This window comes from Rhinolophus sinicus, chromosome 17, assembly GCF_057876585.1.
Source record: "Rhinolophus sinicus isolate RSI-liver-muscle chromosome 17, RSI-T2T, whole genome shotgun sequence".
NCBI classification, from domain to species: Eukaryota; Metazoa; Chordata; class Mammalia; order Chiroptera; family Rhinolophidae; genus Rhinolophus; species Rhinolophus sinicus.
In genome coordinates this window covers 126,890,324-126,904,943 of record NC_142517.1, presented here as the reverse complement: position 1 = coordinate 126,904,943, position 14,620 = coordinate 126,890,324, and the positions used below count along the sequence as shown (strand labels likewise).

General features: G+C 35.0%; 1 protein-coding gene and 1 pseudogene across 1 annotated transcript in view; both read left to right on the top strand.

The window, feature by feature from the left end:
- The window catches only part of DPP10 (dipeptidyl peptidase like 10), a 1,313,078-nt gene that overhangs the window by 219,399 nt on the left and 1,079,059 nt on the right, over positions 1 to 14,620 (top strand). The gene's annotated exons all lie outside the window — the stretch shown is intronic.
- LOC109433764 (nucleophosmin-like) lies at positions 157 to 1,081 on the top strand (annotated as a pseudogene).

The following is a 14,620-nucleotide window of genomic DNA, read 5'->3' as shown; positions in this document are numbered from 1 at the left end:
GAGCATGCTGGCACCCAATCATGGACTTTCAGCCTTTAGAACTGTGTACTGAAGACCGACAAAGAGCATCACTTTAAAGTAGAAAATGATGAACAAGAGCACGAGTTACCATTAAGAACAGTCATTCGGGGCTGGTGCAAAGGATGAATTGCACGTAGTTAAGGAGAGACAATGAGTTATGGAGGCAGTCCAATTCAGATAACACTGGCAACTTTGAAGGTATCTGTAAAGCCAGTGGTTTCCCTTGGGGGCTTGAAATAACACCACCTGTGGCCTTAGAGTTAAGTGTGGTTCAGTGTGTGTGCATATCCGTGGAAAACACTTTGGTGCTGTGGAGGAAGCTGCAGAGTCAGAAGACGAAGAGGATAAGGATGCGAAACTCCTAAGGGTATTTGGAAAGCGATTTGTTCCCGGAAGTCGTAGCAAGGTTCTACAGAAAAAAAAAGTAAAAATTTCTGAAGATGATGATGATGATTTTGATGATGAGGAAGCCAAAGAAAAAGCAGCAGTAAAGAAATCTAAATGCAGTACTCCAGCCAAAAATGTACAAAATCAAACCAGAATGAAAAAAACTCTAAATCATCATTCACACTAAGATCTAAAGGTCAAGAAGCCTTCAAAAAAATAAAAGGAAAACTCCTAAGACACTAACACACTGTGAAGATATAGTCCAATAGAAGACATTAAAGCAAAAGCAAAAATGCAAGTAATTATAGGAAAAGATAGCTCTCTTCCTAAGGAGAAGCCAAGTTTATCAATTATGTGAAGAATTACTCACGTGACTGACCAGGGGGCTATTCAAGATCTCGAAGTGGAGGAAGTCTCTTAAAGAAAATATTTTAGGGCGGCTGGTTGGCTCAGTTGGTTAGAGCGCAATGCTCATAACACCAACGTCACCAGTTGGATTCCTGCATGGGCCAGTGAGCTGCGCCCTTCACAACTAGATTGAAGACTACGACTTGACTTGGAGCTGATGGGTCCTGGAAAAACACACTGTTCCCCAATATTCCCCAATTAAGAAAATATTTTAAGTAGTTTGTTAAAATATTTTATCTTAGTTCATTTCTGTAACAGTTGCTAAATGGCTGTCCTTTTTATAATGTACAGTGAGAACTTTCCTACCGTGTTTGACAAATGTTGTCCAGGATCCACTGCCAAGAATACATTGTCCAAAATGCCTGTTTAGTTTTTAAAGAACTCCACCCTTTGCTTGGTTTTATGTATGTATGGCATGTTATAATAGAAGTGGTGTTCAGACAATGGAAATGGTGGGATCCAAAAATACACACATGAGATAAACTGTATTCTAATAAAGTAAAAAATAAATAAACTCTTCAAGGCTCAAGTAACTTGCTCAATGATGTGTGTGTGTGTGTGTGTGTGTGTGTGTGTGTGTGTAAATGGGGGTAACAATGCTCACCATATAAAAATATAGTGGAGATTAGATGTCATGATTGACTAAAATATATAAGATCTAAGCAGAGGAAATCGATATTTTTATAAATTAAAAACAAGTCTCAGTTATTTCACTTGGCTCTTCTTTTATAGTAGTCATGCAATAAATATTTAAAGGGAGAAAGGAGGAAAGAAATAAAAGAAGTTAGGAAGAAAAGAGAGAGAATAGAGAATGTTTCAACATGTCCATACACATCTTGCCCAGTCTTCCAGTTCACCACTATAGTTGCTGGCTTACACAACAAAACTAATGTTCTTGCAATTTGATTTAAGGCATTGAAGCTCCTAGAGATGACTTCTGAACTGTGCAACATACGTTTACTACATTGAAATGGGTAATATAATTAGTATATATATAATACTTTGACAACGGTAGCTCATTTAGATATATTTTGGGGACCACGTTAAGAAACACATTTTTATCCCTTTATGTGGCTAGCTAATTAATTTTAAAAAGCAATACATGTCCTTCATAAAATAAATACCCTAACCACACTGAAGTTTAAAATAGCTGTGTATCAAAGAGAACAGATGTAAATATTAATTGGAACATAAATCAGATCACACTGTGGATTCTGTTCTGCAGAATGAGTTTCAAACTAACAAACGTGCCGTGGACATGTTTCCATTAAATTCAGAGGTCTATTTTGTCTCTTTTTTAAAATATAATGTTCCATTGTATGGATGAGTTGAAGTAGACTAAATCTCTCATATTTGACTTTCATGAAGAATGCAGCAATGAACATTTGTGTGTGTGTTTATATAGTATATTTATATTTTTATATTCATATATATATTAATACATTCAATTGCCTATGCAGGCACACATATATTGTTTTTGTACATGGATAAGTATTTATACATGAATAAATTTTAGAATTGGAAATGTTAGGCAAATGAGACTTTCCATTTCAAATTTGGCCAGGTATGACTAAATTATTCCTCAAAGAGGTTGTGCTAATTTATAATTTCTCCAAAAGTGTGTCTTGTATCATTATATTAAAAAATACTTCATAAATCATCTCTGGACTATTTGCAAGTTTGATATATTGAAAATTTGCATTAATTGATTATTAATGAGTCTGGTCATCTCCATATGTATTTATTATTTAAAATTTTTTCTCTATATTTCCTCTTCATATTTTTATTCATCTTTCTGTTGAGTTGAAGTAGCTGTTATTTTTTAAATAAATTTTTCTGTCAATATGTTCCAAATAATGTTTACAATTTCTGTTTTTCCTTAACTTTCTCTGTAGTGCTTTTTACTATGCCAATATTGTAAAACTTTATGAAGTGAAATCTGTCAATATTTTCTTTATTTATGTAACACATATAAGTTCTCCCATTTTCCAATATATATATGTATATATATATATAGATAGATAAATAGATAGATAGATATTTGTATATGTGTGTATATATATATATATATATGTATATATGTGTGTGTGTGTGTGTGTATATATATATATATATATATGTATATATATATATATATATATATTTAAATCTTTGATCTGTCTGGAATTTATTTTGGTGAAATGAGTGAGCACTACCTTGTTTATTACCTAATGACTGTAAGTTATGCCAATGACACTTACTGAATAATCCATCCTTCCCTTGTCCTTTCGAAATACTTGGTTTCTTATATTCCAGTTGTCAATGTGTCTTGGGTATATTTAGACTTTTAAAAATTATTTTCCAGTGATTTATTCTAGTCCTGTACCTACATCATCATAGTGTAATTTTAGTTGTTTTATTATGTTCCAATGTTGTTTAGGACAAGTCCTCTTTAATTACTCTTTTTTGTGTGTGTGCAATTTACCTGGCTCTTCTTAAATTTTTCCTTTTTAGATAAATTTTAAAATATTTTGACACATTCCAACCTTAACTGCAACAGAGAGAGAGAGAGAGAGAGAGAGAGAGAGAGAGAGAGAGAGAGAGAGAGAGAGAGAGAGAGAGAGAGAGAGACGGGAGGGGGGAGGGGGGAGGGGGGAGAGGGGAGAGGGGAGAGGGGAGAGGGGAGAGGGGAGAGGGGAGAGGGGAGAGGGGAGAGGGAAAAACAGACCCACCCATGTACATACACACATGCTGGAATTTTCATTGAGCATACACTAAATTTATTGATTGGTTTAGGGAGAACTGACATGACACAAAATTGAATCTCTGTCCAAGAACAATAGCTTTCTCCATTTATTTCAACCTTGTCCTTGCTTTGGCAGTTTTGTAACTTTATTCATATGAGTCTTACATATTTTTAGTAAAGTTATTTTCATGATTTTTTTTTTGCTATTGCTGTTGTGTATGGAATATATTTTAAATTGTATTTTCTAAACTGGTATTTTTTATGTAGTATACAGAGAAGGTATGTTGTATATTTGTTTTTAACTTTGCCACTATTTTGAAATTCTTTAACATTTCTGATATTTTCACCAGTCTCTCCTGGGTTTTCCAATTTTGGTATTGTTTTCCACATATTATGTATTAAATACTTTCTGTCATTCTCTATGTTAAATGACATTGGTAAGCAAATCCAGAATAATAGCAGGAAAAGCAGGTATCTTAAACCTGTCTTTTGACTATAAGGCTTTTCGGATTTCACCTGTAAACAGGATATGTATGAACTGGGGATTTAGGGGGAATGTGTTATATATGCTTTCACAATGTAGAGAATCCTAGTTTTTTACAGTATTTTAAAAATTTTATTAATTATTTATTACAACTTTCCATACACCTTTCCCCCCCACTATTTTTAGAGGGTGAGAATCACATTTCTAATAAAATTTAAGATGTCTCCCTGTTGGTTACATTCCCCTATTCTTTTAATATGCTACTAAAATTGGTTTGTAATATTTAGCTTAGAATTTTTGCATAGATATTCATAAGTGGGAAGTATTTATAATTTTCTTCCTTGGTCATATCGTCTGTGTTTTCCTAATGGTACTATTATGATTTTGTAAGATAGAATTGGAAATATTTCTCTCTTACTTTTGTCAGTTGTTCCCCACACTGACCACACATTAGAATTTTAAAAATCATGACTATTTGAAAATTAGTAAGGGTTGGGCCTCACCCCAGATCATTTAGATAATGGGGGTGTCGATGATATCAACATAATATAGTCTCAGATTTCTTCTTTTTTTTATCTTATGTTGACCATGCATGCCATCTTGACTCATTCTTTCTGGTTGAGAAGAGTAAGGAATGCATCATGGGTCAGCAGCCCAACCAAGCATCCTCTATCTTTCTCTGTAATAGAACTAGGAGAGTTTATTCCAGGCATTGGCCCTTTGGGACTTTAATATGGCATCTCTGATCCTTCTGTAATGGAATAGTTAATGACACTAAACTATTAGGACCTCGATGAGATAGCATGTTCTGCTATTTGAATATTTGATTCTGAACACTTTGTTTTCCCAGCCACTTCTTTGTCTGTAGAGCTAATTTTTTTCTACATTGCCTCACCAACCATTTCCCTAGAGTGAAATTGGTCTTTCATTCACCCCTTAAACTACCCCTCTCTATAATAACAAATTTGCTATCCTCTCTTTATCACTGTCCTTATGTTCTATTTCCCTATTCATATTGCAAATGACTCTCCTCTCCTGACTGTGACTGCCCTGTATTGTCCACTGTGCCTCAGAATTCATTCCTCCAGGGCAGTCTTCCCACCCAGTTACTACCCCTCTGCTTGCAGGTTAAGTTCCAGCCTCTCTATGGATGCCCAAATTTTTGATAGTTGCAGTAAAACCAAACTCTTGGATAACTTTCAGAACTTCTCTCATTCTTGCAAAAGCACTATCATCTCATTAAAAACTGACTTTAAATTCTCTTGGAAAAATCATAGCCAAATAAACTCACTATTCTTAACATTCCTGTTACCTTCAGTCACTTTGCAATATATAAATCTCTAGGGTCATCCATCCATTTGTGTGTTCACATTCCCACATGCTATAAAGTTCTCCACCTAACTCACATCCTATTGTTTTTATTGTAAATTTTGTTACTGCTTGGCATGGTGTATTGTGGCAAAAACATAAATAAATAGATTCGGTGTAAACAAATGTCATATTCTCAACCACTTCACTGACAATGTGATTTTCCCTCTGGCCTGACTCATTTTCTTTGTGCTTTCTCACACTAAGACTTCTCACTTCCCAACCCTACATACCTCTGTGTGAGAATTTAAATAAAACACATCACCTATTCCTACATACAATTCATCAAATTTCTGACTTTATATAAAAAGTTTTTCTCATCTGATGCTTTAATCATCTATCAACTATTCTCAACTCTTCTCTCTTCACTGTCACTTATCAACCTACCAGGCACCTTTCCTCCCAATTCTAATATATTAGCTTTTTAAATAAAAACTAATATATTCATGCAATTTTTATTAATATATTTTATGTATTAATGTAATATATTAATATAATTTTTAAATAACTGTCAACCAATGGTTGTTGGCACTAATTCAATGCTAACAGGAATCTTCAATTTGGGGTATGAGGAAGAAGAAAACTTTAGTCAATGCAAACAGCTCAATTGTAATACAGTTGCGCTGTGAAAACAGCATGGCTGTGGAACAGCTCAATAGTGTAACAGCTCAGTTATAAAGCAGTAGGGATGTGAAACAGCATGGCTATGAAGTGGCTCAGGGACGAGGCCCCTCTCTGGATAGACAGCTCTGCTCTGGTCCACTCTGCTCCTTTGAGATGCCTTTCATGTTTTATCTTCAGTATTTCAGCTCCAGCTGGGAGAAGTGTACTCCCTAGCCATAGGGGAGCTGACTTATATAGACAGAAGTCCCCACCCCATAAATAAATAGATTCGGTGTAAACAAATGTCACCCCTGGTTTCTGATTGGTACATCCTCATGCAAATGAGGACTCCAAATCCTTGCAGTTTGATTGGTCAAAAAGCTGTCCTGATTGGTCTGAATGGAACCACTCTGGTTGGTGAAGATGCTAATGGGGCTGTATGCTCTGGTTGGACAGGGAAACTCTCAGTCCTTTTGAAATACAATTCAAGGAACTCCTTTATCAGCACTGGCTCAGATGGCAGGAAAACTGCAAGCAGGCAGTCAATTCAGTGCAGGAGGCAGCAGACCAGTTCAGGCTTCTCCCTGAGGCCCGCATGAGAAACCCCTGTATAGAAATAACTGCTAGGCTTTGTTTATTTTTGTTGTTGTTGTTTGTCTTTTTTTCTTTTTCTTTTAATTTTAGCCCAGTTGACCACTAGGAGTGCTTCTTGGTAGGTATCTTCTTTCTCAGGGTCCACATACCTCATCATAGAACCCACCCATTCAATTTGTCCTCTTAAACTTCAATGACCTTCATTTTCATTGCAGACCAAGCATTCTTATCAATGACTGCATTTTAAAACTTTTATTCTCATGTAGCAGATAACATAATTCAAAATTTTACATTTAGACATTCTACTTAACTTCTTACCCTTCTACTTCTCTACTTAATTACATCTTTTTTTTCAATTATTTTGCCTTCTTCTTCACATCAGATGCAGAAGCAAGTCCCATTGACTCTGTTTCCAAAACTTATCCTGCATCCAATTGCTTCTCACCATTTTACAGTCATTCTGGCTACCATCATATCTTAGCTGGACTACTGACGTAGTCCCCTGCTATTCTAGCTCTGCTTTTTCTACCTGTTCTTCTTAGAGATTAAATCAAATTATATTACAACCTTCTTGAAATCCTCCTTTGGCTTCCTGTTGCAAATAGGATAATATCTAAACTTTTCAAAGCCCTGTGTAATCTGTTCCCTGCCCACATCTTACATCCCATTTCCTATTACTCCTCCTTAGTCACTACACTCCATTTACATGGATCTTCTTATCTTCTTCTTTTGAAGATGCCAGACTTAGTTCAGCCTCAGACTTTTGTGTATTTTTTAGCTTCTGTCTAAAATGCTTCCCTCAGATCTTTGTCTGACTGCCTCTTTTGTGTTATTCAGATTTTAGCTCAAATGTCTTCTTCTCAGAGGGTTTGGTTAAAATATGAATCAACTACTCTCTTCCCAACAAGTATTAAAGTATTAAAATTTTCCTACGTAGTTTTATTCCTATGAAAACTTAATCTACTATATAGGTATTTTCTTTTTGTTTGTGGTTACCATGTGGCTTACATAAAACATCTTATAGATATAAAGATTTATTTAAGCTTTTAACAACTTACCTTCAATCACATAAAACAAACAAACAACAAAAAAAAAAACTCTGCACTTATTTATTCTCCTAGATTTTTTGCTATTAATGTCATACTTTACATCCTTTTGTATTATGCATTCATTAACCAGTTATTGTAGCTATAGCTGTTTTAATTTTTTTTAACATTCATACTAGAAATAAAAATCATTTACCCACCACCATTACAATATTAAGGTATTCTACAATTGACTGTATATTTACCTTTACTGTTGAGTTTATACTTTTATATATTTTCATGTTGCTACTTAGTGTCCTTGCATTTCAACTGGAAGAACCCCTTTTATTATTTCTTATTAGGCACGTCTAGTGATGATGAGCTCTCTTAGTTTTTGTTTGTCTTGGAAGGTCTCTATCTCACCTTCATTTCTGAAAGCCAGTTTTACCAAGTATAATAGTCTTAGTTGGCAGCTTCTTTCTTTTAGCACTTTGAATATAGCATCCCATTCTCTTTTGGCCTGTGATATTTCAGCAGAGGCATCTGCTAGTAGCCTTATGGGGGTTCCCTTGAATGTGATGAGTCATTTTTCTCTTGATGCTTTAAAAATTATCTCCTTGTGTTTGCCTTTTAACATTTTGATTATAATGTGCCTTGGAGTAATCTTATTTGGGTTGACCTTTTCTGCACCTGGATGTACATCCCTTTCCTAAGTGTGAGAAAGTTTACAGCTCTTATTTCCTTAAATATGCTTTCTGTCCCTTTCTCTCTATATTCTCCTTTTGGGACTCCCATGATGTGAATATTCATTTGTTTGATACTACCCCATAATTTACATAGGCATTTTAATTTTTTTTTTCTTTTTGTTCCTCTAACTGGTGAATTTCAAATGATCTGTCATCAAGTTCATTGATTTTTTTTTTTTTTTTCCCTACATGATCAAATCTGTTGTTGAAGCTCTCTATTGAATTTTTCAATTCTCTCATTCATAAGCTCCTAGATTTCTGTTTGGTTCTTTTTTCTGACTTCTTTCTTTATTTAAACTTAACTTGTTCATGCATTGTTTCCCTGATTTTGTTTAGTTGTCTATTTGTGTTCTCTTGAATTTCACTGAGTCTATTTAAGATGATTATTTTGAATTCTTTGTCAGACATATTATAGATCTCCATTTACTTGGGGTCAGTTACTGGAGCTTTATTAGTTTTCTGCCTGATTCTTTATGATCCATGTAGCCTTGCATAGGGGTTTGCATTTGAATGAATAAACACTTCTCCTAGTCTTTACAGACTGGTGTTAGTGGGTAAAGATCTTCTCCTATTGGTTCACTAGTCTGATGGGATTACCCTCAGTATTTCGGTCATCCTGGGTTGGAACTGGTTTTGAGGCTGCTGCTGAGTCTACAGTGGGGTCCACAGTTGGTGTACTTGTTACCAGGGACTCAGGTATGTGTGGATTCTATCTGGTCTCTAGGCCATTGGGACTGCCTCCAGTAGCTTGTTCAGTACAGTGGCACTGGGACAAGGATCCATTTCAGGGTCCACAGGCCTATCAGTAGGCTTATTTACAGGTGTGTAGCTCCTGGTAGGTCCCTGGGATGTTTCCTGCCCAGTCACTGGATGGACCCTGGGTGGGCAGGAATGGCCTTGGACCATATGTGAGAGAGGTTGGGACAGAGACCCAGGGATATTTTAACTTCTACAGTTAAGAGTGAAGTCTGCAGACTTGGCTATGGAGACAAAAATTGATGTGTCACCCACCAGGTCTCTAGGTAGGCTAAACTGTTTCCTAGCTAAAAGGCTGTAGCTGAATATAGGGCCCTGTCTGGATCTTTTGAACTGCAGACATGAGTGTCCCCACATGGGTGCCTATGACAGCAGGACTGCTCACAAACCGGCTGGGAAGAGCTTGAACTGACTATTGGGCCCTTTAGGATCTTTGGGGTTATAAATGGGATCATCTCCTGCTTGTTCTCCATGTTGGCAGATTTTGGCTGTGAGGGGACTATAGCTGAATATAGGGACTTTGGGGGGTTGCTAGAGGTGCAGGCAGGAGTGTCTTCTACCAGGTCCCTGTGCAAAGAGGGCTGTTTACAGACTACAGCAAGGACAGTCTGGACCCATTACAAGACACTTTCAGTATCTTCAATCTGATTGAGTTTGATGGGCTTACCTGAACTGTGGTCAGTAGGGGCTGAAATTAATTTTTAGGCTATTTCAGGGTCTATAGCTCAGACCAAGTTTTGGATGCCGATTACCCAACACACACATGAGTGGGCATGACTTCTCCCAGGTCCCTTGACATATGGTGCTGGTGACAGGATCAAGACAACTGGACTGTAACTAAGTCCTCAGGGTTACAGAATTGTCCCCAGGTTTGTAGCTGGGACATGATCAGCAAGTCAGCCACCTGGGTACAAGCTTGCCTTTTCAAAATGGCTCTCTTTGATTTTGAACTGCACTGGGGTTTCACAATCTTTTAGCTGATTCCAAACCTCCCAGAAAGGTTCTTTTGTTTCTGGATGGATGACAAATTATTGTTTTTCACTGAGGATACAAGAGGAGGACATCTTATTTGACCACCTTGGTAATGGCATGCTATTTTTATGTGTTTGTGTGTGTGTGTGTGTGTGTGTGTGCGCATGTGTGTGGTAAGTGAAAAAACGTTCAAGCTTATTTTTATTTTCCAAATAGATATCTTATTGTTTCAATATGATTTATAGAAAATTATATCCCCTATAAATTTTATATTTGTTGGGATTATCGGTCACATTTAAATAAAACAGACTGCAAAGGCACTTGGTAGAAGAGCATAGATAATGGAAATGATATGATTATCATATTTTCTTTCTGCAATACAAATTTTCCACCTCTCTCTCTCTTTCTCTCTGCTTCTCCCTTCTACTTTCCCTACACAAAAAGTGTTTGATGGATAAATTAGGTAACTGTTCTTTGCATAAGTGAATTGTTTGCCTTGATACTTGGTGATTACATATTTATGTCAACACTTTCTGATTATGTTCCATTTGTAAAATTTGAAATCACAAGCTCAATCCCAGCTCCAGGAGATAACAGATAAAATATGAGGCAAGGAAATGGGGAGGATGTCATGCTGATTGCTTTCTGGAAGACTCAATTTGTAAGCTAGTGGGAACCCATATTTCTCCCAGTTGACCTTTATTGTTAAATTTTCTGTACTCTTCTTCTCCTCACACAGAAATTATCATGGGGATTTGTGGGACATTGTTTGATTCTTGGAACTGCGTACGTTATTTTGTAGAATTTATAGTAGCTTTCCACAAATAATTTATTAGTGCTTATTGTTAAATGCCCTGTAAAATATCTATCAGTCCATACTCTCACAAAAATGTTGAGACTTTCCTCCACATACACATTTTTTCTTGATTACTCTTAATACAGCTACTGGGATATTCCTAACAAGGATGTCAAGGGAGATGGTATCAGCCATTTCCTGTGTTCTAGGGTCCTCCAAGCTCCAGTAACATCTTTTTATTGTATTACCTGCTGTTCAGTGAATTATTAGCCATCTGTTATGGCTTAGTACTGTGATTTAAGTGTTGTATCAGGTGGGTATAAAAGATAAGAAGATAGATGTTAAACATTCTTTTTCTCATTGTGCCACTTAGTTTGCTTGATGTATTACACCTTATAAATTCTTATGTCTGTCAGTACACACTCTCTATCCCCATACTAACTTGCACTATAAGTCTATGGTATGTTGTTGATTTAAAGTCTTACCCCTTCTGTAGCTCTGTACAGTGTCCAGGATGGGCAAAGAGTTTCTAATTCATACATTGATTCGGATTAAAAGTTAATGGTAACTGACTGCTCGGAAAAACCTGAGGCCATGCATTTGCTGCTCAGCACTTGCCTCACAGACAAGATTTGGTGACTGGTGATTTGGTTTCTATTTTTGTTATCTTCTTCTAGTGTCATACTAAAAACATTTTTCATAAATACAAAATTGTCCTCTTCTATGAAATAAGTTCATTTGTATAACAAGTTTAGGTCATACTTTTAACATCCTCGTTAAAAGTAAGTTCGTTAGTGAATTTATTGCATATCAATAATAGAACCTATTCTTTCTGGAACCCGAATTTTTTGAATCTCAGTCATTTTCTACTGTAAGATGTCAAAAATCAAGCAAGACACTTGCAAGATTGAGGACAGAAGTTGTCTTGCTTTAGTTCGTACTTAAACTTGAAAATCTTTTATTTTTCTAATAATTGAAGATTTCCATGGAATATATTCAAAAATTTGAAAAGTATATAAGGAAATTTTAAGTGGAATAAAAATACCCTTTATGAGCCTATCTTACTTACTATTAAATTGTTTGCATATTTTGTTGCAGTGTTTGTTATATTTGTTTTTATAATATAATTAAATTATGATGAATAAATAATATGTATCTTGTTTACTTCACCTACTTTACAAGATAAGCATTCTCTGATGTTTGAATACTCTTTATAACATGATTTTTTATGGATTCATAATTTTCCATTAACTGAATGTTAACTTAAGCATTTCTAATATTGTGCCTTTTCATTGATTTCCCATTTTTACTACAATTAACAATGTCTCAATGAATGAAGCAATATATTTTAGATTATTTTATTTTACCAGAATTTAAATTCTTGCAAAGTAAAATATATTTTAAGATTATTACAAAAAATCTCTTTTAAATAACCAGTTAATGTTACCAAATACATCTGTGAGGTGTAGCTTTTCAACTTCGTTATTTTCCTAAATAAATGAGTCATGTGGGGTGATGGCAGTGGTGGTAACAGAGATCACAGCCTGACAGGTAATACATTTTTAAGCAGCATTGTACTCACAGTGATTCTGGACTAGATGTAGTTTTGAAATCACTTATTGTTACAGGTACTATGAAAGAGAAGAAAATATATAAAAACATTTTTATTGTTGGAAGATAGTTGATAAAGTAAAATACAGCATCAAATTTCAGACTACATATTGAATAGTGTGCTTAAATTTCTTCTTGAAAAGATGGAGGTGAAAATTATGAAAATAATTTGTTTATCCTTATATTCTATAAACTTTACGTTATAGTTGCAACTATTTATCATTACTAGAAACTGACAAAAATACATTCCATTTTTCAGTATATTTTTCTAAGTTCAAAGTCAGTGTAACCCTTCACTCTGTGGGTGAGTTTTGCATCATTTTCATAAAAAGAGTCGTTTTTATAGAAATGTTTCAGTATGTCAGCAGTTTTCCCAAGAGCCTCTCCTAATCTTTTGAAATACAAATTACTTTCCTTTGAACTATCTTTTTATGATCTCCCATCAGTTTCCCAAAATCCTGTTCTTGCTAACTGGTCTACCTCTGTCAGAAAGTCATCGGTCTGTGGCTTTGGGTGTGATTCTTCATCATATATATATATATATATATATATATATATATATATATATATATGACAAAATGGAAGGAGATAGATGTCAGTGGTAAGAAGGAGAATTGTTTGAATGAGGATTGATTTGATAAATTATTAGCTAATTAGCAAGTATTTTGTATTTTGAGTCCTAACCAATATCATAATTTTAGGATTGTGGCTAATGAATGTTTGGGTATAAAGGGTCACATGTGTGTTCTGGGCCTGATGCTCAACCAGGCCTTCCAACCTGGTATCAAAGTTTACATTTCATAATCAGGAGTGGACAATTTCATGAAGATTTTTTCACACTAACCATGAATCTTAGCTCTATTGCAAACAATAGTTCTCAGCTTTTGCTTCACATTACCCAAGCTGCACTCAAATAAATTAAATTAGAATTTCTGAGTGTGGGACTCAGTTATCAGTATTTTTTTAGTGTCTTTTTAAAATAAAAAATAAAAAAAACACAAGTATGTATTCCCCATCTTCTTTACCCGCAATCTCTAAAAATTCTGATTAATTGCATTTTTCAATTTGGTGCCTGAGAATCTACACTTACAATTTGTTCCTGTATGATTGTGATATTTATCGTGGAGAACATTTTGAGAAAATACTGATGTGCTCAGACAAGAAGTAGTATATAAAGGGGCAGATTAATCTTATCCTGTGGAATGGCAATACTAAATTATTTCATTTCAATTTTTCTTATCATTTTCCAATTAATATCATCGAACATTTATTTTCAGATCTCGAAAAGACAGTGGTTACATCAGTAGATAACAGCTACAACTACTTAACATACCAACTTTTTCTGTTTTACAGTGAGCATTATTGTTTATAAAAGATTTCACTTCAACTAATCAAATATCGATGCATTGGTATACAATATTTTTTATATATGCACATATATATTTACAGACACTGTGTCACAGCCATAACTCATGGAACAATTACAATGAAAAGAGTTACTCCATCAGTGCTTCTACAACTTGGTTGTGCATCCAAATCATCTGAGGATCTTGCTAAAATTCCTGTTAAGATTTGTTTCATATGATTAGAATGAGTCTAAGATTCAACATTCCCAAAAAGCTTACAGGATTTGCTAATGCACCTAAACTTGGGACCAAAATTTGAGTAAGAAGGCTCTAGGATTATCTGTTTGTCTGCCTAGCTATCACCGATATATTATCTCTCATTGGACTAGATCCTATAGGATGGATCATTCTCTTGAACTAATCCTTTGTAATCTCCACATAATTAAATACAATTGAAAAATATATTTAGCTTCCATTTATTAAGGACCTTCAATGGACAGAGCACATTGAATACCAAACATCAAACACATGACCTTGTATATTATACCCACTAAACTGAGGCTCAGAGAGAAAAAGTACTTTGCCCAAGGCCACACAGTTTGAATTGGCAAGAGCAGAGTTTGTACTCAGATCAGAGTCTATAACCTTAGCTACTGAACAATGTTATCTTGCTCTGGCTCATCTATTTCCCACTACCTTCTTCAGCTTGACCTTTTAACTTTTTTTTTTTTTTGGTAGTGATCAAAGATGAATGTTTAAACTTCATCACAGGTCACAT